This window comes from Equus przewalskii, chromosome 15 (assembly GCF_037783145.1).
Source record: "Equus przewalskii isolate Varuska chromosome 15, EquPr2, whole genome shotgun sequence".
In the NCBI taxonomy this organism is placed as follows: Eukaryota; Metazoa; Chordata; class Mammalia; order Perissodactyla; family Equidae; genus Equus; species Equus przewalskii.
Window position 1 is genome coordinate 68,047,560 of NC_091845.1, and position 22,162 is coordinate 68,069,721.

Sequence of the window (22,162 nt, forward strand, 5' to 3'; positions counted from 1 at the left end):
GTGCTAGTCATCAGTTCAAAGACATCTTGCAGCCTTATGTGATGGCCAGAACACCAAGATTCATCCACTTGTACCCATGTCCCCTTCTAGTTGTTTCTTGCCTCAATCCGTTACATTCTTTTCCTTCTAGGGAACTAACGCAGCACAGTGCAGAAATTTCAGATGTATGCAACTGAAATAATTACAGTGAGCACAAACTCACTGTATGACTTGGTAATTGAATATATACAGTAGAATTAGCACTGGAGATGTGAAACTTCTCATTATTCTTCCAGGACATGTTTACAGAATCATCATGCTTATGCTTGACAGATGTTTGGTGTTTCAGTAATGAATCACTAAGAAATCAGGTATGAAAACGTAGATCTGAGTGACTCAATAAATCACACAAGGAATACATTTACCAGGAGAACCAAGTAAAATGAGCAGAAAAGGCCCCAGAGCATTTGGAATTTCTTTTAAACCTTATATTTGGTTTCCCTTAGGTCTAAATTGGTTTCTTTAGATTCTTGCCATCTAGATCAGTGTTTATTTGTGAGGTGGCAATAATAATAAAAACTCAGGATATTTTCAAAGGTAGAAGTAGTGGTTACAGGATTCATATAATGGAAGCCATTTCAAGATGGTGGAATGAGCTCACGCTGTAGTATCTTTTACAAAAAAGCCCTAGAAATGATAGAAACCAAAACAAATAAACCAATCAATAAATACATATGCTTGCAAATGGAAACTCTTGAAGGACCACAGACTGTGAAAAATTTCCTAAAGATGGAAATCAGATATTCTCAGGTTAAGGAGGAAAACCACAGCCCAGGACATTTGTGGGAAAATATTACTGTGAAAGATAGAGGAAGGATCAAGAGTGATCCCTGCTGAGAGAGATAAAGAGTAGAAGCTGTGAGCAGCAAAATGATAAGGGACAAATGACAGGGTGATTAATTGGGAGTTTTAGGGGTAAACCTAGGGAGAAACACATCTCTGATTCTTCTCTATCTTGGGCCAGGCAACAACAACAGGGAATGTCACTGCTCCAGGTAGAAGCAGTGAGTATGGAAGCCTATATTTCAGAAACAGGGTCCTGAGTGGTGTGTGATACTCAGAAAGGACAATTAGAAGACCAGCCTCAGAAGCATGACACAGAGAATGCCCATTCCTCACCTGTTCTCACTAAAAGCAGTGTGGTGGATCAACCAAGGCAGCAGCTCCTGCTTCCTCCTCCCCTCTAAGTGGACTACACAGCAGGAAATCTCAACTGCAAAGATGACCATGCAATCAAAAGTCACCAAACATTTAACTAAATCTAATATCATCTAAGGAGAAATCAAGCTTAACAAAAGGAAGAATTTATACCTAAGGAAATAAAGTTATTAGAGAAAAAAGGACTCATGTAGGGTTTGATCAGACTCCTATTCTGTGTAATTCTCCCAGCAATCCCTTTTTTGTCTTCAGAATAACTTCTGTCACGGAAGCAAAAGCGCGGCCATGAATTTCAGGCCTTATACCTTCACACCATACCATCTAGAGCAAGAGAATATCTGTATTCAAAAGTTTCTAGAAAACACCCTAGAGAGGCAAACTGCCTGGACCACTCTTGAACCAATTCCTGTATTCAGAGGACTATCAGACAATGACTGGATTAGCCTAGGAATACCTGAACCAGTATGGTGACAAAGGAGAGATTACTCCGATTGTCTCAGACCAATCAAGGCCTATTCCTGGAATTAGAGGTGAGGTCAATTTCACCCAAACCTCGTGACTACTACACAGTGAGGAAGGGGTAGAGTAGATGTTGGGGAGACAACAAAAATGTCCTGACAGTGACAAAAGAAATCTTGATGAATTCTAAAGAGCTCATATCAGTCAGGACATGCTCAATCATTTCATTTCCTAAAACTAGAAACATACATGGAAAAGGGAAAAACAAAACACTTTAGGGTAACTCAGGTTGTTTATTCCATTTTGATTTCATTGAATTTACCACAAATCTATTTCAAACTTTTCCACATCAATCTTTTAACCCCCGCATGCTCTTTGGCTGTCAATTTTCCAGTAGATAATAGTAGCAGAGGATATTGGTTTCCTACTTGAAATCCATTATGCTACTCTTCCTCATCAGTAGTGTTCAAGTTTTGTTCAAGTGTCTATTCTCTCTGCAGCATTATACTTAGGGAAATTGACCCTATTCCCAATTATGAGAACCATTAAACCAATCATGTAGTCCTATTCATCTTGCCAGTGGGCATGTAGGAAGGATATATCTCTCCACTCCACTAATGGGTTTGTCCATGTGACTAGGAGATCATTGGTCCAAGGAGAATATGGAGACATATAAAGGAGAACTAATACTAACCCAAAGCCTGGAGTCAAGCCCATCTTACCTGTTGCCTGAAGAAGAGACACCTCAGACAATCCATGGACCCACTAGTGAGAAAAATAAAGTCTTGATATTATAAGCCTCTGGGTCTTGGAATGGTTTGTGATGAATAATTATTACAGTGACAGATGAATAATTCATGAGCCATAGAACTGGAAATGAACCTGTAAACTGGCTGGAAGTTTCAAACCAACCACCCAAACAGGAATAACTTGGATGTGAAAGATAGGTAGATGAGGTAAAAATGTGGATGGGTAATTACATAGCAGCTTTTGTAAACAGAGGGAAACTTTATAACTTCTCTACATCATTCCATTGCAATTTTACTTTAAAAAGTATTTACTGAGTACTGCCTGAGGTGGGCAGTTTTCTGGGTTCCTGGGGATAGAACAATGAACAAGATGAACATAGCCCTTGACCTCAGGAGCTCACAGTCTGGTAGAGGATCTGACACTGAACTAGATAGTCCAGTATTTAACTTTCTGTGTATATAAAACAAAAAACGAGCACAAAAACATAATGCTGCATATGTAACTTCCCACTTAAAAGTGAGAGACCCTGCTATTAATATCTATATAATGGTTAGAAATATGGGCTGTTCCTTGCAACCCTCTAGATGTAACTTCTCCTACCAGAGGGTGGACATACACATCTAGTGAGGGTAAAACACTTTCTAAAAATGAACTAGTTGCCCTTAGATTTCATCGTTGACAATTGTTCTGAAAACTTATGAAATTGAATTTATTGTGAGCATATGCTGAAATAAAGAATGATGTTACTAACAGCAAACAGGAAACAGAAGGGAGATAGTTACTGAGGAGCACACAACACAGATCTGGTCAGTAGGCTTAGGCAATTTTTTTCGTTTATGAGAAAGTGATACGATATTGAATATTCATAAGCTTAGATAAGTGAATCCTTTTGTTGGCATTACTTAACCTTTTGGATGACGATACTAAGATCCAGGAAAGAGAAATCATTTGTCCGTTCTAAGTTACCATAGTGAACCTGGGGTGCTTTATCAGCCTCTACATTGATCTATCTCTTCCTCCACCTGGTGAACTTCTACACATTATTTAGAGCCCTGGCCTTGAGTTATCTCCCCACTTTAGCCTTTCTTGAGCTCCACAAGTGGTATGAACAGCTACTTCCACTGTAATCTTGTAGAACTTTGGCATTTACTCTATCAAGCTGTACCATAATGTATTACTGCTGTTTGTCCAGGTATTTTTCTCCCCTGTTCCTCACCCCACTGAATTATGAGCTCCTTCTGGTCAGGAGTGGAATAAGGCTTACTTGTTACTATATAGCCCATACAATAGCTTTATTTGCTCTTGCTCTATCCCTTCAACAACCATATTTAATAACTTGGCTTCTTCAAAGCTGCTTGTTAGGAAGGGTAAATGGAGGCCATGCAAATTTAGGCCAATGGGAAGTCCTACTCATAACAAGAGCAAAATGAATGGGCATCAAGGTTTGTAAATCAGGGTATTATGCATGTGAGTGTGTGAATCAATTCTTTGGACTAGCAGTGCTCAAACCTGCCTGGTCAAAAGAACCAACTCTGGAGCCTTAAAATATCCAAATTCCTGGCACCAACCCCAAGGATTCTGATTCAACAGGCCTTTGGTGAGGCCTATACAGATGTATTTTTAAAACCTTCTTTTGATTTTGATATACAATTGATTTGAGAGAATATGATCGAGAACTTGAACTCACCAATAACCTAATAAAGTAAAAGCAGGAAAACTGAGGTCCAGAACTCACGAGGGACAGCAACTCCTCTAGGGTTTAACTAATACCAGTAAATTGACCTTAACCATTTCTGATATTAACTGTCGTAATATCCCAACAGCATTGGGTTTAGGGATTGCATGTTTTTTGAAATTTGAGTGGAATTTGACCTGCCCCTAAAAATCCTCCCTGGGGACGTGACATTCTGAGAACTTATCCATCTGCTTAGTAGTGGTTGTTGAACCTTGTATGTGGTGTATGCTCAACACATGTGGCTCCATCCATTGAGTGGGATTTGAGACATTCTAAAGTTTTCTCGGTTAGCTCTTTATTTCAAATGGAGACAGAAAACATCACTGTTTACTTTTCCTACTGTGATGCTTTTTTACATATTAAGTTACTTCAGGGCAGTTTGAGATACCAAAAGGATGAAGAGATGGTTTCAGTAATCAAATACAACCAAGATTTAAGTGGATGAAACAGTTATTATGTTAGCCAGGCTTCTTTTATTGAGTGAAACACAACTAACTATTTTAGGTCAAGAAGGGCTATTTCCTGGCCAACGTGCACATCATGAGGAGAGGACAAGTCTTAAAGATGACTGCAACCTGGAACACTAATACCCCTAGACGGCTCTCTCTTTCTCTTCTCTCAACTCTAATCTTTGAACAGTCTTCTTTCACAATAATTCGAATGTGCCTTCCAGCAGGCTTCAGACTCCCATTTATTTGCTAAAGAATGGAAACTCAGCCTATCTGAACCCAAGATCCCAGGGCTAACTGGCCAAATTTAGGTCAGAGGCTATCCCCAGACGAAGAACTATGGCTAGTGAGGCAGAGCCCTGGGATCATATAAGTAGAATAAATGCTTCCCAGGAGAGGGGAGGGGAATGTTCTAAGAATTCAAAACAATAGAAGTCCAGTACAGATACGAAAGTTAATGGTTATAATTATTATACTGTGATTTGTGTGTTGGTGTGTATCTATATCTATCTGTATCTATTGCCATAGAGACTGGAACAACTGAGAAGAGGTGATAAGGGGGAAGAGGTTTCATAGAAGAGGCAACATCTGAGTTAGTCTTTAAGGATCACTAGAATTTTACTAGGCAGGCAAATGGGAACAGCGTTTGCAAAAGTATTAAGTATGGAACAGCATGGTACGTGTGGGCTAAAGCAAGATAGATTAGATTTTGATGTAAGCTAGAAAGCAGGCTGTATCTATGTTACTGTGCTACATTTGTTTTTGCCCACCTCCCAGAAAGCCAAACACTGAGATGATGAGATTGCAGCAGAGAGAGAGTTTAATCACCCGGTGGCTATGTGAGGAAGTGAGAGCATGCATCTCAAATCTCCCTTCCTGAAAATAAGGACTCAGGGATATTTATGGGACTGGGGGGGCAAGGTGGTCTGAAATGTGGAGAGAGGTGATTGGAGGTGAGGAGAGGTGAAGTAATTGATGATGTGTGCAAGTGTATTCAGACTACATGCCTCTTCATAGGACACATGCTCACAAAATGGCAGTGTGAGTATGATCTGAGGGTGGTTTTTAGCCTCTTGACATCAAAAGGTCACCTATGGGACATCTGCATGGGCCCAGTTGATGAATTAGTGGTCTCAACCAGCCTGGAGTGGACAAATGGGTTCTAATTCCCGAAAAACAGCTCACACACCCATTACCATGGTGACCCAGGCTCCAGGGAGATGTTACCTATAGGAGCCTAGTGGGAGTCAAATAGCATATTGCCTGAACAGCACGGTTAACAATGGGTGGGTTAAACAGCTAAAAGCTATAAACAATAATTGCAAAAAGGGAAAAAAATCTTTAGTTCCTAGCTACTTAATCATCAATGGCTAACTGTTTGCCAGTCTCAATGCCCCCATTCTTTGGTCATTCCTCATTCTTGAAGGATTTGGGGTGACAACCTATCTAGCTACTTCCTGCTGAATTGGGGCATAGATCCAGGTTAGAGGGATAAAACTGTTTAGCACCCATTTGGAAATATTCTCTTGTTCCTGGTTTCATGTTGACATGTTTGTATTATTAGGATTTTGTGTCTTGCTCAACAGTTTTGGAACATCTAAAAGCACATGTTATAATCAAGTGTCTGACCAGAAGGATAAGAAGTATAGACAACCCAAATTTTACAGCCCTTGAAAAATAGACCTAATCCCAGTGGGAATCTCCATCTGATCTCCAGGTAGGGGCAGACATCTGGTCTCAGTTGCTGATAGTCTTCTGTTTTACTGGATAGCATAAGAGACTGGAGCAATGCCCTATACGCTGATCTTTCCATTGTCATTGATAATGGCTATCAGCACAGACTCTCTGCCTGGGGGTCATCACATACCTAAGGAACTCAGAAATTATCAATTTACAGCAGCTGAGAGGGTCCATAAAATCTATAGTGCATGTCTGGGTTGGTTAATCAGAGGTCATTCAAAGTTACCATATGATTTCTTTTCTACAATATGGCTTCCCTTATGTCAACCCTGTGTTGAGTGGTATCAAATCCTCCCGCTTGCTTCCACTCTTATTCCTCCCCAGGAAGAAATAATACGTATAAACCAATATACATGTAGCAGTCACTGCTTTCTCCTCCATGGTAGCTGAAGACGCATGATCACAGGCTTCAGCGAGTGACAGGGCTTGCCTGCCACCCAGTGCTTGCATTACAAGTGATGAGAAAGTATCTACAGTGGAGAGTCCTTTCTTATCCAGGGTCACCTGCAACTCCACTGGGCCTGGGGTATATGTGCTTTCACTTCTTGCAGGGCCTTGTCTTCAATCCTTGCAGTTTCTCTTTCAATAACCCCTTGTCCTGCATACTCTTGGCAAAAGCAAGGAAAATTTCAGCCTAGAATTTTGCTACATCTAAAATATTCATGTTCTCTCCCATACAGGAATCCTTTCCTAAAAAGACATTATCTATTATGTGGTGCTAAATGATTAATTATTGTATTCCATGTCTTTTGTGAAATGTGCCTTTTCTGGCCAGTAGGGGAAAAAAATGATGTGCTGAATGACTGTTAGGACAAGACTTCAGATGAGCAATGAGGAAGCAAGTAGTATTTATTGAACATCTACTATATGCTGTACTCTGTTGTATTAGACATACCTAGTCTTTACAACAACTGTAGCATCGATATTATCCATGATTGTAGACGGGGAATCTGAGACTTGGAGAGAGATTCAGTAACTTGCTCCAAATCACACAGCCAATAAAAATAGAGCTTGGTTTCAAAACTAGGTTGGTTTTGTTCTAAAGATTAAGTTCTCAGCCACAATGTTAAGACACAGAAATACAGTATTTCATTTAATTCTTATGACATTTTTGGGTGGCAAACACAATTATCCCCACCATTTTAAGTCATGTCACTATAAAAATTCACATCATAGTTCAGCTGATGTTGCATTAAAAAAGGATAACATGTTTTCCACAATTGCTTGGAAATATACAACGGAATTGTTATTCTTGTTCAACAGGGCTGTAAAAAGGTGTTTTACCGTGTTTTTCTTACCTTTAAAATCAAGGTGGAGAAACAAAACTGAAATTGGCTTTGGGCTGTTTAGAAAGGCTCATAGCTATTATCCTTGCTGGATAAATCAAGGGAACTCGTGTTTTGAGGTTAGGTCCCCTGAGGACTTTTTTCTCATTATCTTCACATTCATCCTCCCATCCAGGACACATGAAGTTTCTTCTCACATTTTTTTCCCTTTTTCTCCCCAAAGTCCCCTGGCACATAGTTGTATATTTTTAGTTGTGGGCCCTCTAGTTGTGGCATGTGGGATGCCGCCTCAGCATGGCTCAATGAGCGGTGCTATGTCTGTGCCCAGGATCTGAACCGGTGAAACCCTGGGCTGCCAAAGCAGAGGGAGCAAACGTAACCACTTGGCCACAGGGCCGACCCCTCTTCTCACATTTTTTGCATATCTGAGATTTTCTTAAGCACCTAAGAAGGTAAGGGGTAGCCACTCATTTTACCAGGGACTCTTGGGATTTCTCCTTCTAATTGTTCTTCTTGGAGATGGAGAGTTTCTCCTAATAAGACATGGTTCCCCAGGATTCCAGAGTTGGACTCAGGACTCTTTCAGACCTAGCTCTCAATTCACACTCTCACCAAGCCTTTATAGAGTCTACTGCCCTCACCGCCCCCCCCCCCCAACACCGTTGGCTTCACCTTTCTCTATGGGGTTGTAATATGAAATAAACCTTGGTTATGATGTGCTTGTCAACTGCTGAATTCCTCCAGAAAAACCTGTTTATCAAGTGAAGCTGGCTAATCAGATTTATTAGAGCAAAGGAGAACATCATATTGATAGGCTTAGTCGTGTCTCAGAAGGGAAGTCAGGGCAGGATATTTATAGGGTTTAGGTCCTGGGCTGGGTGAATTTTAGGTGGGTTTGCCAGCCAGGGAACTGGTTGGGTTTGGGCAGTTTATGATATGGCTTTGGATCAGTAGACACTGGGAGATGAAGGAGTTGAAGCAAATCTTGTTGAGCAAGCTGGTTAGTATTGACAAGTAAGCTGTTTTGGTTAGTCACAGTCTTGTCTTTAAGGAGCAAGTATTTCCTAGAGTGAGTATTTTCTCTTGTTCTCAGTATGACTGAACATAGAGAAAGGAAAGTACACCAGATTCCAGTATCATTTAATATTGGGACAGGATAGCATGTTGGCTTTAGTTATCAATAATGTATTTTATTCATTTATTTATTTTACCTACTGGTATACAGGCATGACAGAGTGATACTGAGTCACTTGGTTAGAGAAGTGTTTCCTTTTTCCTCTTTCTTTTAATACTTCTGATCACATCAAGGAGAAAGTCAATCATGTTCATTTAAATAATCTCCCATCCAAAATCATCTTGCATATTTCTGGTAGCATGAGTTTCACATTTTTTGAAATACCACCAATATTTCTCAGTGGGAAATAAGGAGAACACAATTTGATATTGCTCACTCTAATGTTATCTCCTTACTTAAAACGGTTACAGAAAACTCAGACTGCATAGGTTGGATTAATGAAAAGCAAATACAACTAATGATGAATTCTGGGAAAACATTTAATTTCCTTTCCACAATTTTAAAATTCTGGATTTCTTTTATTTTCTTTAATACCTTTTTCTTTTCTAGAGAAAATGTTAAGTCAAGCTAAAGTCAGATAAATGTAATGTAAGTCCATTTAAGCTATTTTCTGTGTTAGGAAATGGATAACTCGGTGATTTTAGTGCCTTCAAATGTTCAGCTTAAAACTCCCACTTTTTGAAACAAATTAAATTAGATTAATGTATCCTTCATAGAATAAGTGTAATTCTCAATAGAGGGCAAATTTTGCGTTATACTTTCTTTAGAAAAAAACTTGTTTCAATTTTAGAAGAAGAAAGGACAAGGAAATATTGAATTCTGTGGAAAAGGTTGTAGATCCCCAAAGCCACTTTTACACCATATTGTGATTATGAAACTTAACTTGTAATTTTTTGCAAGTCAAAACATTCCTACAAAATATTTTCCAGAAAAGTTACTCAAAAAAGCCAACTTCTTTTGGACTCCAATGCTGCTTGAATACTAGTTCACTAATGGTGAAGAAAGAACCCCACCCTTCTCCTGAAGTGAAATAGGTCTCCTTTCCTCCCTTGGGATTTTACTCTTGGCCAAGGAATAACATCTCAATTAATAAATCTTTGTACACTGAGGGTGTATGGACACCACATGAGCAAAGCTTCCACTGGGGCCAGGCACAAATGTGAACTGGAAGTATATTTTGTGCCCGAGACTCCAGCTTCCTGACCTTCCAGCCCATAACATCACTGTCTGTGGTTCACTCTTGTAGCCAAATGCACATTCACCATTAAAGCTTGGACGGGGTCCAAGACTCACCAATAGTAAAGGATGAGCCTTGGGTTGTGTTGGGAGTTCATCTCAACCAGGGAAACCATTCTTTGGCATCTTGAGGTTTTTTTCTGATTATGTTCTAGAAACAATGCTGGGTAGAGTACGGGAGGAAGAACTTTTCCTCTACCTATTCTAGGTCCTTCTGGCTGGGCTATTACGTGAGACAGACTAACAGGAGAAAATCAAACAAAGCTTTATAACATGTATATATGGGAGAAACCCAAGAAACTGGGTAACTTGCCAAAATGTTGGAGGCTCTCATCTTAAACACCACCTTCAGCTAAAGACAAAGGAGGATGTTGGGAGTAGTGTTTTTGGACTTCAAGTTGGAGGAAGGCAATTTACATGGAGATGGTGATGTAAATGGACCAACTACAGACAATGTGACCTGAGAGGCATGATTTACACTACATTACGGTTATTGTATGGTATTAGCTCCTTCCTCGAACATGCCCTTCTATTTTTAATTGTTTTAGGCCATGTGGGGGGGGGGGTGCCAAAGTTTCTTTCAGAGTCTTCTGTACTCAGAAATAGTCAAGTCAAAGAGACACATTTTGGGGTGGCCAATTTGGATCCCCTACAGTCCTGCCTTTGAAAATTTAAGAAGTTTCACAGTCCTTTGAAATTTAAGAAGTTTCATAGTCCATAAGCTCAGTGGTAGATTGTTCTATCTCTTTGAAAATCTTTCTTAGTCCTGATAATAGATTGGTCCAGTTAAATTCATTTTAGAAGGTGGTGATGCAGGTGGGCTCCCAAAGTTAGGCCTATATTGTGGAAGCAAGTAATCAGGCATTTAATAAGAAGTATTTCTAAGGAAATAAAAAGGAAAATAAGGGGCCGGCTCCGTGGCCGAGTGGTTAAGTTTGCGCCCTCTGCTGCGGCGGCCCAGGGTTCGGATCCTGGGCGCGGACATGGCACTGCTTGTCAGGCCACGTTGAGGCGGCGTCCCACATCCCACAACTAGAAGGACCTGCAACTAAGATATACAATTGTGTACCTGGGGGTTTGGGGAGATAAAGCAGAAAAAGAAAAAAAAAAAGATTGGCAACAGTTGTTAGCCCAGGTGCCAATCTTAAAAAAAAAAAAAAGTGTCCCCTGTAGAAAGGAATCACAGAAAAGCTTTGTTCCTTCTACTTTAAAAAAAAAAAAAGGAAAATAAGGTTAATGTTTGGAGCAAGTTATAAACCAGTTTCTAAGCTGAGAGGACAGCCAGTTAAGAAGATTTCTAGAAGTCAGTGTCAAAGCATCTTTTGCAGCTTAAAATGTCTCTGATGATGTCATTGGACATTCAGGTATCTTTCTGAGTGGCTTACACAGCAACAGACATGAATCTCTCTTGAGTTTATATTAAATTGTCCAGCTTTAGTTTTCAAGGCTTCAGGAACAAGGGTGGTTTCAATTTCCAGTGATTTCAAATAAAAATGATGGAAAAAATGGAAAATGTTAGTTTGGAGATTTGTAGCCAGATATATCAGGAGATTAGGAGAATTTAGGATCCAGTTCAGTTTACAGGTAGAAAACAAAACCTCAAAGACAATTAAAAAAACTAGGATCTAATATCCACAAATGTGTATTATAGTTTTTATTGAAACATATTTTTTCTCTCCAAAATCACCCTCAATTTTCCCAAAGATAGCCAAATTAAGACTAACCGGTTTGCAAAATAAGTCTACTTTCAATAAATTTGGCCCAATTATTTACATAAGTGCAGCAAGAACAGCAATTGGTCATATAGGCTCTTTTAAATCTACTTTGCTGGAACATATAATAAGGAATCTCAGATTGAACTTATAAGGCCTCTCAAGGCCAGGAAAGCCAAGGACTTATCAGACAGAGCCTCTGATACTTACAGATTTGAGTGACTTTCTCTCTTCTCTTGAGGTTCCCCAAAATATTGAGGTTCTTTGCACTTGCCAGATAAGTCACCTTTCTTACTTACCCAGTAAGGTTGCTGGGAAATCTATAAAGAAGGTAATATTTTATTGTGGCTTTATTCCATAAAGTCCAATCTCTGTTTCTCAAAAGCTGTCTGGTCATATCTGAGTCTATGCTTGTTTCTCTCAAATATGACATTCCAGTCAAAGCTTTGGAAATATAACCAATATTTCCAACGTGTCCTGTTATAAAGAGAACAGATTCTTATTGAACTTATGCAAATAACTGTATTGCCATGAAAATAACAATACTTACTCACTAAGAGTTTCCAAATTTTGGAGGGATAAGGTAGGGAGGAAAGATAAATGTTTCAATTTTGTTTACAAAAGTATAATTTACCAAATTGCTATAAGTCATAGTTAGCTTGTGAGAAGAGAGAAAAAGATTTTTTTAAATCTGAAAAAATAAAACATTAAAAAAATCAGCAATATTTTAAATGAAAAGTCATAAAAATTATAATCATTTTCATCAGTTCGTTCAGTTCCATGAAATCAAGTCTTGATATTGATCTTTTGTTGGCAGTTTCCTGAAGCCATCAGTTTCTCTATTAGAATTCTGTAATTTTTTTACCCAGTTCTGTTTTATAATCTGAAAGTTTGTCAGAAACCTGTATTTTAGAATAAGTGTGAGAGTCTTTTTCATGAATCTCTAGAATTGAAAACATTTGTAAAAGTAGAGTAAAACAAAACTGTCTGTAAGTGACAGAAGACTTAAAAATGAGAATTGACAAAGAAACTTGGTTATTTCTGTGGCATACAACACTTTAAGATAATAACTAGAATTATGACTGATAACCAGGAGAGATCAGAATTTTAGGAAATTTATATAATTTTAGAAACACTTACATCAATAACATTTACCCACACACTATCACAGGTCCCTATGAAACAATGCTTAGTTATCCCTTTAACCGTGGTGACAATTAAAGAATTTTAGGCAAATGCAGAGAATTCAATAGCTATAAGAAAAACCTTAGCACCTGTGATTTAAGACCTGATTAAAACAATATAGGAAATTTATTTTGATAAAATACAAAATCCTTACCCTTCTGGTAGACTACTCAAAGAAAAAAGCTTTTGTAATCTCTTTACCAAGAGCAGATTAAAATTTCAGGAAAATTATCCTTTTAAGAGGGGGAAAAAAGCAAATTCTAATTTTGTGCCAGCTAACTTTTGATATTAAAACTTATTTATTTAAATTCATTTTAATCTTAGTCAACTTGACCATGCACAAAATTCTTTCTTCAGAATTTCTTTCACAAACCTTCTATAACTTTCTTCTTACATTTAGAATTTGTCATATGTCTACTTTTTTCCTCCTACTACTTTAGGATAAATTTATCTTTCTTAATGAAACAAGCAAAAATATTTCTATTCTTTATACTTTCTTTACTGAAAACATACATCTTACTTTCCTTGAATACAAATATATTTTCCTTAATTTTCAGTAGCTTTAATCACATAGTAAAATTTTTTAACCCTTAGAAACCTTAATTTTTATGTAAAAACTAAGAAGTTAGCAATTATAAACTGTCTTTTACATTAGCATTCTGTGGCTTGGGAAATTTATAAACACTTTTCTTAATTTCTAGAAAAGTGTCACTTTATAGTACAATCTTTTAATAAAACACAAGACATGTTTACCAATAGACCCAAAACACCTTTTAGTTTTCCTGTAATAAGAGTCCAAAAGTAGGTAAACCTATATTTAATAATTAGTGCCTAATATTTTATCTTATTTCAAAATGATCTAGATACTCAATGAATTTTCATCATTTAAATTAACCTAGCAAAACTTCAAAGTTTCAAGTTACCAAAGAGATTTTGGAAGTTATTAAAAGAATTCCATAAGATATAATTATTGCTAAAAGTTTAATCTCTTATTTACATCTAAATTACTTGTTTCCAACAATTATTTTTAGATTACTCATGAAAACTTCATGAGACATTAAACAAAATTAGCTATCATTCATTGTTATTTTCTTGACAAATTTGTAACAGGAATAACATGAGCTTATTTTACTAGTAAACCCAGGCTGCATGTCCGCATCATATCCAGTGCTGATAACTTTAAGGACATGCCTATTTTAATCAAACCAATAAATTTAAACAAGCTTTTATTTATCAAAGATTATTTTATATCACATTAGCTTGAAAGACACGTAAGTGCTTATTTTAAGTCAATTAAACAGAGCTCTTGATTTTGGCCATACCATCCAGAGGTAAAATATCACACATATATGACATACATATAGACACACATAAATACACAGGTAGACACACACAAAGATGTTCAATTTTTTTTTCCTTTTTCTCCCCAAAGCCCCCCTGATATGTAGTTGTGTATTCTTCGTTGTGGGTCCTTCTAGTTGTGGCATGTGGGATGCTGCCTCAGCATGGCTTGATGAGCAGTGCCATGTCCGTGCCCAGGATTCGAACCAACAAAACACTGGGCCACCTGCAGCGGAGCGTGCGAACTTAACCACTTGGCCACAGGGCCAGCCCCAAAGATGTTCAATTTTTGTTATGAATCAGGTGCAATACAAAACTCACTAGTTTCTGAGAAACATTTGCATTTCAAAGAATGGCTCACAGGTCCTAGAGAAGATGGGAGCAGAAAATTTACATCATAAAGGCACAGAGACAACAGTCAACTTTTCTTCAAGATGGAATTTTTGGGGCATATTTGGCTTATCAGTTTCTACTGTCTTTATATCAGGGAAATTTTTAATTTAGGAGATGAATCAAAGATTTCTAACTTCTAAAACTTTCAGGACAATGTATCACACCTTTAAAAGACTGTACAAAGTATTTAACAAAGGCCCTTTTTCTAAGTGTACAACTTAACCCTAGACCAATTTACCTTGGCATTGGGGGAGAGGGGGGTGCACTTTTATTATCCTTTTTATTAGCACCTGATATGAGCCTCTAATTTTTATCTCATCCTTGTGGGCTTAGGCAGCCCTATTAACTTCCCCTTTGTAAGTTTAATCAACACCGTCTGAAGGGAAGATTTATATGCTGCCTTACAGTCAGGCAGGGGAAATGTCCCCCAGTGAGTCACAATGTTCATCCCTACAATACAATCTACAATACAATCAGGCAAAAAAGAAACCCAACTCTTATACCTCTAATCACAGTTTACATTAGGACTTTATCAATAAGTCTTGGTCTTATAATTTTGGAAGGGGATGCATTCTCAGTCAGACATTTTAAAACATACACAGGCAAAGTTGATATAAACTCTTTATATAAAATCAGCTCAAACATTCCAATCTTATCAACATTTATACTTCTTATCAACATTTATACTTCTACATTTTCTCAATTTAATTATAACCTGAGTCAGGGTCTCAAGGCTAGTCATTGTTTTTATTTTTTAATTTCTTTTTTAATTTGGCCTTTTCATAGGTATCAATAAAGTTATGATGAGAGTTCTCATGAATATTTTTTTCCAATTTAAATGATCCATTGTCTGGCCACATTGACAAGTAGATCTTAACAGTGACTCATAGCAATAAGCTTAACCATGGGTGCAAGAGGCATCCCCAAAAGAGATCCAGAAGGTTCACTCTCAAAAATAGTCTAAGTAAGCAAAGGCATTGTGCAAAAGCAATGAAGGTTCAGACAACAAAGGCCCCTTTTGAAAGCAATTAGGACCCCTTATGACAAACTTCCCCAAGAGCTGACACAGCTGGACAAAGAGAGTGTGTTCTGGAACCCCAGCCTACTTGACTGGCCACCAAGATGTGTGCTGGCAGATGCATCATCCGGATGGCAGAGACCAGAAAGGTCACAAAGTCAAGCTCTCAAGACACAGAACAAGACAAAAGAAAAACCTCATCTTATATGGACATTAACAGCTTTGGCTAAGCCTTGGGTCTCTTGGAGTCAGAATAATAGCTAGGAGGGAGGTGCCACGGGGTTGGGGATTGTGTGTGCTTTACAGAGTACCTTGCTGTTGCTTGGACATATTCTTGAAGTTGGCAGGGGGATCTGTGTCATCTACCCTGTCCCATGACTAATTCATCCTTTCATGGGAGGCTTCTTGAGGTAATGAGCATCCTAATGGCTCTTAGCTGCTCAACCTGCACCCATGAAATTTGTAGACATTTTGGCTTCCAAGATGCACTTAGCAATAGCTTTCACCTTATGTGCATATTCCCAGACAACAGGCTTATAGAGATGCCTGTGTCTTATGACAAATGACAAAAAGACAGAGACAAGGAAAAACACTATCTCTGGGAGGAAAAGGATCTACAACCAACGACTACTCAACCAAATCCTAGAGTCACCAAGTCCAGGAAGCTAGCTTCACCAGTATTTTCTCCTGCTAATCTAAATGTAGAAAATAAAAAACCTCACCACTCTCGCTTCCATTGGACCCTGTAGGCAGAGATCTGGGAGACTGACATGGTAAGAACTCTTGCCTCCTGTTGGCTCTTGTCAGGGGTTCAGGATCTCTCCACTGCAGATGTCCAGGAGCAAGCAGTGTCCAGCCAGTGAAGTTTTCTCTGTCCAAGTTGCCAAACTGTAGAGGAAGAAGAACATTTCCTCTGCCCACTCTAGGTCCTTCTGGCTGGGCTATGAATTAAGTTTACACAAGACAGAATAACAGAAGAAAATCAAACAAAGCTTTATAACCTGTATACTTGGGAGAAACCCAGGAAACTGGGTAACTCACCAAAATGGCAGAGGCTCTCATCTTAAATATCATCTTCAGCTAAAGACAAAGGAGGGTGATGGGGGTAGTGATTTGAGACTTCAAGGGGGAGGGAGGCAATTTACATGGAGATGGAGATGTAAATGGACCAACTACAGACTGTGACCTGAGAGACACTTTTTACGCTACATTACAGTTATCTTGTGGTATTAGCTTCTTCCTGGAAGGAAGCTTAAATAGAAATAAAATAAATATAGAATATTTAATGTTCTATAATATTTATAATTCTATAATGAAAATAGAAACCCTTCTATTTCTAATTCTTTTAGGCCATTGTGGGGTGGGGTCCAAAGTTTGTTTCTGTTCTTAAAAATAGTCAAGCCAAAGAGATACATTTTTGGGTGGCAAGTTCTGATCTGCCACCGCTGTGATGTACAAAGCGCATGGCCCCCCATCTCCTCCCATCATTCTGCTTTTATTGGGTTGTGCTGGTGGTTCTCATTACTTCTCTTGGGGGATTGTTGAGGAAGGTCATGTTGGACAATCAGAACAGTTCTGGTGGGTGGTGCCAGGTGACACCCACAGCATACCTCCCCACCCCCAACACACACACAAAAGGAAAACCTCAGGATTGAGAAGCCAGGCGAGGCAGGTTTCAGGGCTCTGAGGCCCGTGGTTCAGGCTGAGGCATCTTCCCAAAATTGAACAGAACTGTCTTCAAATTCAAGATTTCAGGGCGTTCTGTGCAGAACGCCCTGTAATCCTGACTGTACTAAGTGGATCCTAGAAGTCCAGGACACCTTTGGCTTAGAGCAAACCCAGTCCTCTGAGGAAAACCATTTTCCCCCTTATTAATAAAAAACAAACAGAAAACCAGTTATTAGTTTATACATATTTATGTTCTCTTTGTTAAAAATAATAATAAAAGGAAAAAGCCCTGACAGCCCTCATTCAACTTCCTTCTCTCCATCCTTGCAACCTCATTCCTTCGGAGACATACTTGGAAACTCGCTAATTAACTTCCTCAGAAGCAGTCCCAGAACCCAGAGCCTGGTGCCCGGGGGTCTTTGCTGAGCAAGGGGGAGCTCCCATCTCTCCTGTTTCCTCTGTGCCTTTTAATAGACTTTCATCAATGTAAGTCATTTCAGCATCTCTTCACTGGCAGCCTGAAGAAGCTGAAGCGGTACAGTGATAGACTGAATTCAACTGCACAAGCTAGGAACACGTTTTCATCGACAATCTCATGTCCCTGAAAAAGAAACAAACATAAAAGGTGAGCCATTCGTCTAAGAACGGGCAATGCTTCCTGAGTTCTTCCGGGTGATCTATATGCTAAATTACATCTTCAGTTTCGTTGCCTCCTCCATTGGCCAACCCTGCCCTTCGTGGACGCTGCTGGAGAGAACGGCTACCTGCCCTTAGCATAGGTGCTCTCTCTGCGCCCCACCTCCCGCTTCCCACAGGATTGCCCCACTTTGGGAATTTTCTCTGGTTCTCCGTAGGCTGGGTCTGCGGAAAGCGCTGAGTAAACCCTTGGAGCTACATGACGAGTCCTCAGCCCAAGCAGCAGCAGTAACCTCGGCTGCGCAGCCAGCACGTCACAGTTGCCCTCGGTTTCTGAGAAACTCCGCTTTCTCAAATTCCTTTGGCTGCCCACGGCTTCCCTGAAATTGGCTGCAAGCCCCTGTGCACAAAGCCAACAGGCAGCTGGAGCGTCCCGGGACACTCAGAAAAACCGCAGGGAGTTGAAAGCCCCAGGCCGCAGGGGAGAGCCAGGCGCAGGTCAAGGGGCAGTGCCGGCTTAAGAGAGCCCCAGGCGCGCTCCTCGGGCCACCTGCGGCTGCGGCGAGGCCCCGCCAGCCGAGGCGCGCGGGCAGGGCGCTCTCTGAAGAGCTGGGCTCGGGCTCCAGGGTTCTGAGCGTCCCCAGACCCGGGGAGAGTTCGGTGAGTGGGAAGTGCCGGGGCTTGGCACCAGAGGCGGGCGGAGGATGGCGCTGAGGGCAGAGATATGCAGGTGTGAAGAGGCTATTACCCTGCCGGTGATTTTGTAGGAGGTAGGATGCACTAAAATTCTGGGCTCTAAGGACTTTTGCAAATGGTTGAGACAAGGCTCTTAAAGGCTAGACTGTTAGAATTGGAAAGACGATAGAGCAGTGCTATTCGAAATGTAGCCCAAGGACTAGCACTATCACCATCCACTAAGACCTTGTTCGAAAAGCAAATTCATGGGCTTCACCTTAGAGCTGCTGAACCAGAATCTCTGGGAGTGGGGCCCGGGAAGGTGTGTTTTAACAAGCCCTCCACTGGACTGTGATGGAGCTCGAGGTAGATAACCACTGCTTTAGAGGTCGTGTAGTCCGACGCTTGGCATTAGATACTGGGGTATGTTCAGATACAGAAACACTCATGGTTTGTGGGAATTGCTATTCTGTTGCAGACTGTGAACTGTGATGGTCCAGATTTCCTCAAAACAACATTCATGGCTTTAGCAAACGTTTTTGAGTTTCCACTATGTACAAGGCTCCAAGCAAGGTTCTTTCAAAGGGAGGGAGGGAGGGAGTCACATGCTCTTGGAATCTCCGAACTGGTGCCATATTGTTTCTTTAACCAGGATCTTTGTAATTTGCGGTACCTCACATTTATTTTGGGTTTTGTTATTTAAATGTTCCTTCTGAAGTTAATTTTTTGTTATTGCTGTTAACCCAGAATGCCAGATTCAATATTTTGGAAGAGATGTATTTACTTTGTGAGTTCTGAACAAAAATCCCTAAGAAAAATTCACATTGACTAGACGTATTTTTTAATCTTTGTATTAAAATTTACTTGATACATTTTACGAGTAGAATAAATAGGGATTCTGAAATTTCTTTTTTTTCTGCTTTTTTCTCCCTGAATCCTCCCAGTATATAGTTGTATATTTTTAGTTGTGTGTCCCTCTAGTTATGGCATGTGGGACGCTGCCTCAATATGGCCTGATGAGCGGTGCCATGTCCATGCCCAGGATCCCAACCCGGGAAACCCTTGGTCACCGAAGCGAGCGGGTGAATTTAACCACTCCGACACCGCTGGCCTGGGATCCTGAGATTTCTTATGAATCAAAGTGAGAAAGACAATTTGTCATCTTCTCTGATGAGTCCAGTGCCAGCACTAGCTGCCGCATAACAAACGCTGAGAAGAAATCGGTTGCTATGGGAAAACCCCTTAGAAACAAATATGCATACCGTGTAGACCCAAATGATGCAATTTTCCATTCTCCAAGGTTCTGAACCATTCCTGCTGATGACGCAGGCTCTTCACCGCTGCTGAGAACCTCACACATGAGATATTTGATGATGAAGGTTCTATGCATGATTTTCTATCAGTTGTGTTTTTTGTTATTCCTCGTCTCCTTTAGTGGCTTAATTTAAATATTAAGTCGAAATCCACTATTGACTTATTCTGAGACTCTGTGGCAAATGCTGTGGATGTTTCTCAGTTTTCCCCTCTCTTCAGTGGGTGGATGCAGGATGTGTGGTTTTGATGTGGCACTCTCCAGCATTATTTCAAAGCAGATCCCTGGAGTTCCCTACCTGCTGTATGGTTACAATGTTGGATCTTTATTAATATGTTAAAGCAGAGGAAATACTGAATATAATGAGCATATATTTAATTATATATGCATGTTTTAAGTTAAGACATCTAAATGGTTTGTTCAGGGATTTTAAAGACACTTCTGTTTGAAAACAACTTTGGAAATGTTGGTAAAATTGAAGCCGTTGCTAAGAATGTCATGAGTCTGTGAAAATAAAGTTTGTCACTGCAAATATTTCCCATCTTGAATCATGTGTGCACACAGAGCTTGTTTCTAAGTATTTAAAGAGCATATACTCAGCATCCTCCTATAACAGGGTATAAGATTTACAACATATGTCTTATTTTCATGGTATTTTATATTATGATTTTCCTCCTTCAAGTTCAAATCACCTTCCAAAAGGGAAGAATTTTTAACCCTGGAACATTTACCCAGAACCCTCTAGCTGCGGCAGTAGGGGACAGGAATTCCCTTGAGATGTGTGCTTTTCATGGCATTGCAGTTTGCTTTGAGGATGCCCCTGTAGGATCAATCTTGTAGGATGTCAGATTCAGGTCTTCTCTGAGCAAGTGCCGAGGAGGAGGATGTGGGCACTGGGCAAAGCCAGGACCTAAGATCCAAACAAGCTACATGTCTACCTTATGAGGAAGCGCTAGCTGGTGGTACGTGTGGCAGTTGCCAGCATTTTTGTCACTGCTGTCAATCCCCACTGCCCTATGGTACTGTCCTAGATTCCTCTGACTTGTTTGAATTCTGATCCTTCAAGGAACTCTTTGGGGGCATACTGTAATTCAAGACTTGTTCTCTGAACGGCCAATGTAAATTCCACATTATTTGATGGGTCCAGATAACATCTTGAGCCTTCTCCCTCTGCATGGTTAACTAAGATAATAAGGGACATTAAGAGACCAGAATAGTCGAATGAGGGCTTTATAAAGGCAGTGTAGTTCAGTGGAAAAAACATCATCTTTGCCGTCAATGAGACTGCAAGTTTTGGGGTAAGCTGTACTACCTCTCTGAGCCTCAGTCTTTTTGTCAGTGGTATGGGCATAATTATAGTGCACAAAGGCGTACTTTTCTGCTGGGTCTTTCACCTTCTGTGTATATTTCATTGGCTAACCTTAGCTGCAAAGGAGGTTTGGAATTTTTTTTTATAGCCGTGTGCACATTGCCCCATCCATCGATATAGAGGGTCTGTTGATAAAGAAAGAGGGAATATTGGACAGTGGGTAGGCAACTAGAAGTCTCTGCAATAGGGATGAAGGACAAGAATGGTTCTTTGGAGACTGGCAAGTGACAACAGTTGTGATGGGTAGTGGTTCGGACATGTGTGTGCATTGGGGAGTAGAAGGTGGTAGAGAAAAACGTGATAATAACAAGTTTCTAGGCAACTGGTTGGCTTGAGGATGTTCAAGTGGAGCAGACAGGCTCCTGAAATAGAAAGACTCTGGGTATGAAATTGTAGTAATAATGATATCTCTGTCTAGGTCTTGAAGCAGTTTACAAAAATGGTTATATTTAAATCTCACGGTAATTCTGAGAGGGAACAAAAAAGTAGTTGTGTTTATTACCACTTCATTGGTGAGAAAGTTGAGGCTTAGAATTATTAAACCCTTGCCCAAGAGTACAGGCCCAGTTAGTATAGAGCTACTGTAGACTTTAGCTTTTCTGATGCCCTTAATCGGTCTATCTCCTTAATGGAGAAGGGCAGGTTGTAGAAGAAATGAGAGAATGAAGATACTTTGCATACTTCATTTTAACCATTGCAATAAGGTAAGGAAAAAAATTGGAAAGAGGGAGATAACATAGTCAAATTTTGCAAACAGTGTAATGACTTAAGAGCCCACCTACCTGGGCTCAAATCAGCATTTTATCACTTACTAGCTGTGTGAACTTGGGTGGAATACTTAACATCACTTTCTTCTTCTGTCTCATGGGCGAAAAGGAAGACTCAACTCATAGAGATGTTGTAATGACAAAGAACAAAGAATAGTG

General features: G+C 39.8%; 1 protein-coding gene across 1 annotated transcript in view; it reads left to right on the forward strand.

Moving 5' to 3' along the window:
• Positions 1–18,320: 18,320 nt before the first annotated feature.
• Positions 18,321–22,162, forward strand: part of COL6A5 (collagen type VI alpha 5 chain) — a 130,636-nt gene continuing 126,794 nt past the window's right edge. The window contains exon 1 of the mRNA XM_070576023.1: positions 18,321–18,540. The gene's annotated coding sequence lies outside the window, so the exon portion shown is untranslated. The remainder of the gene's footprint in view (positions 18,541–22,162) is intronic.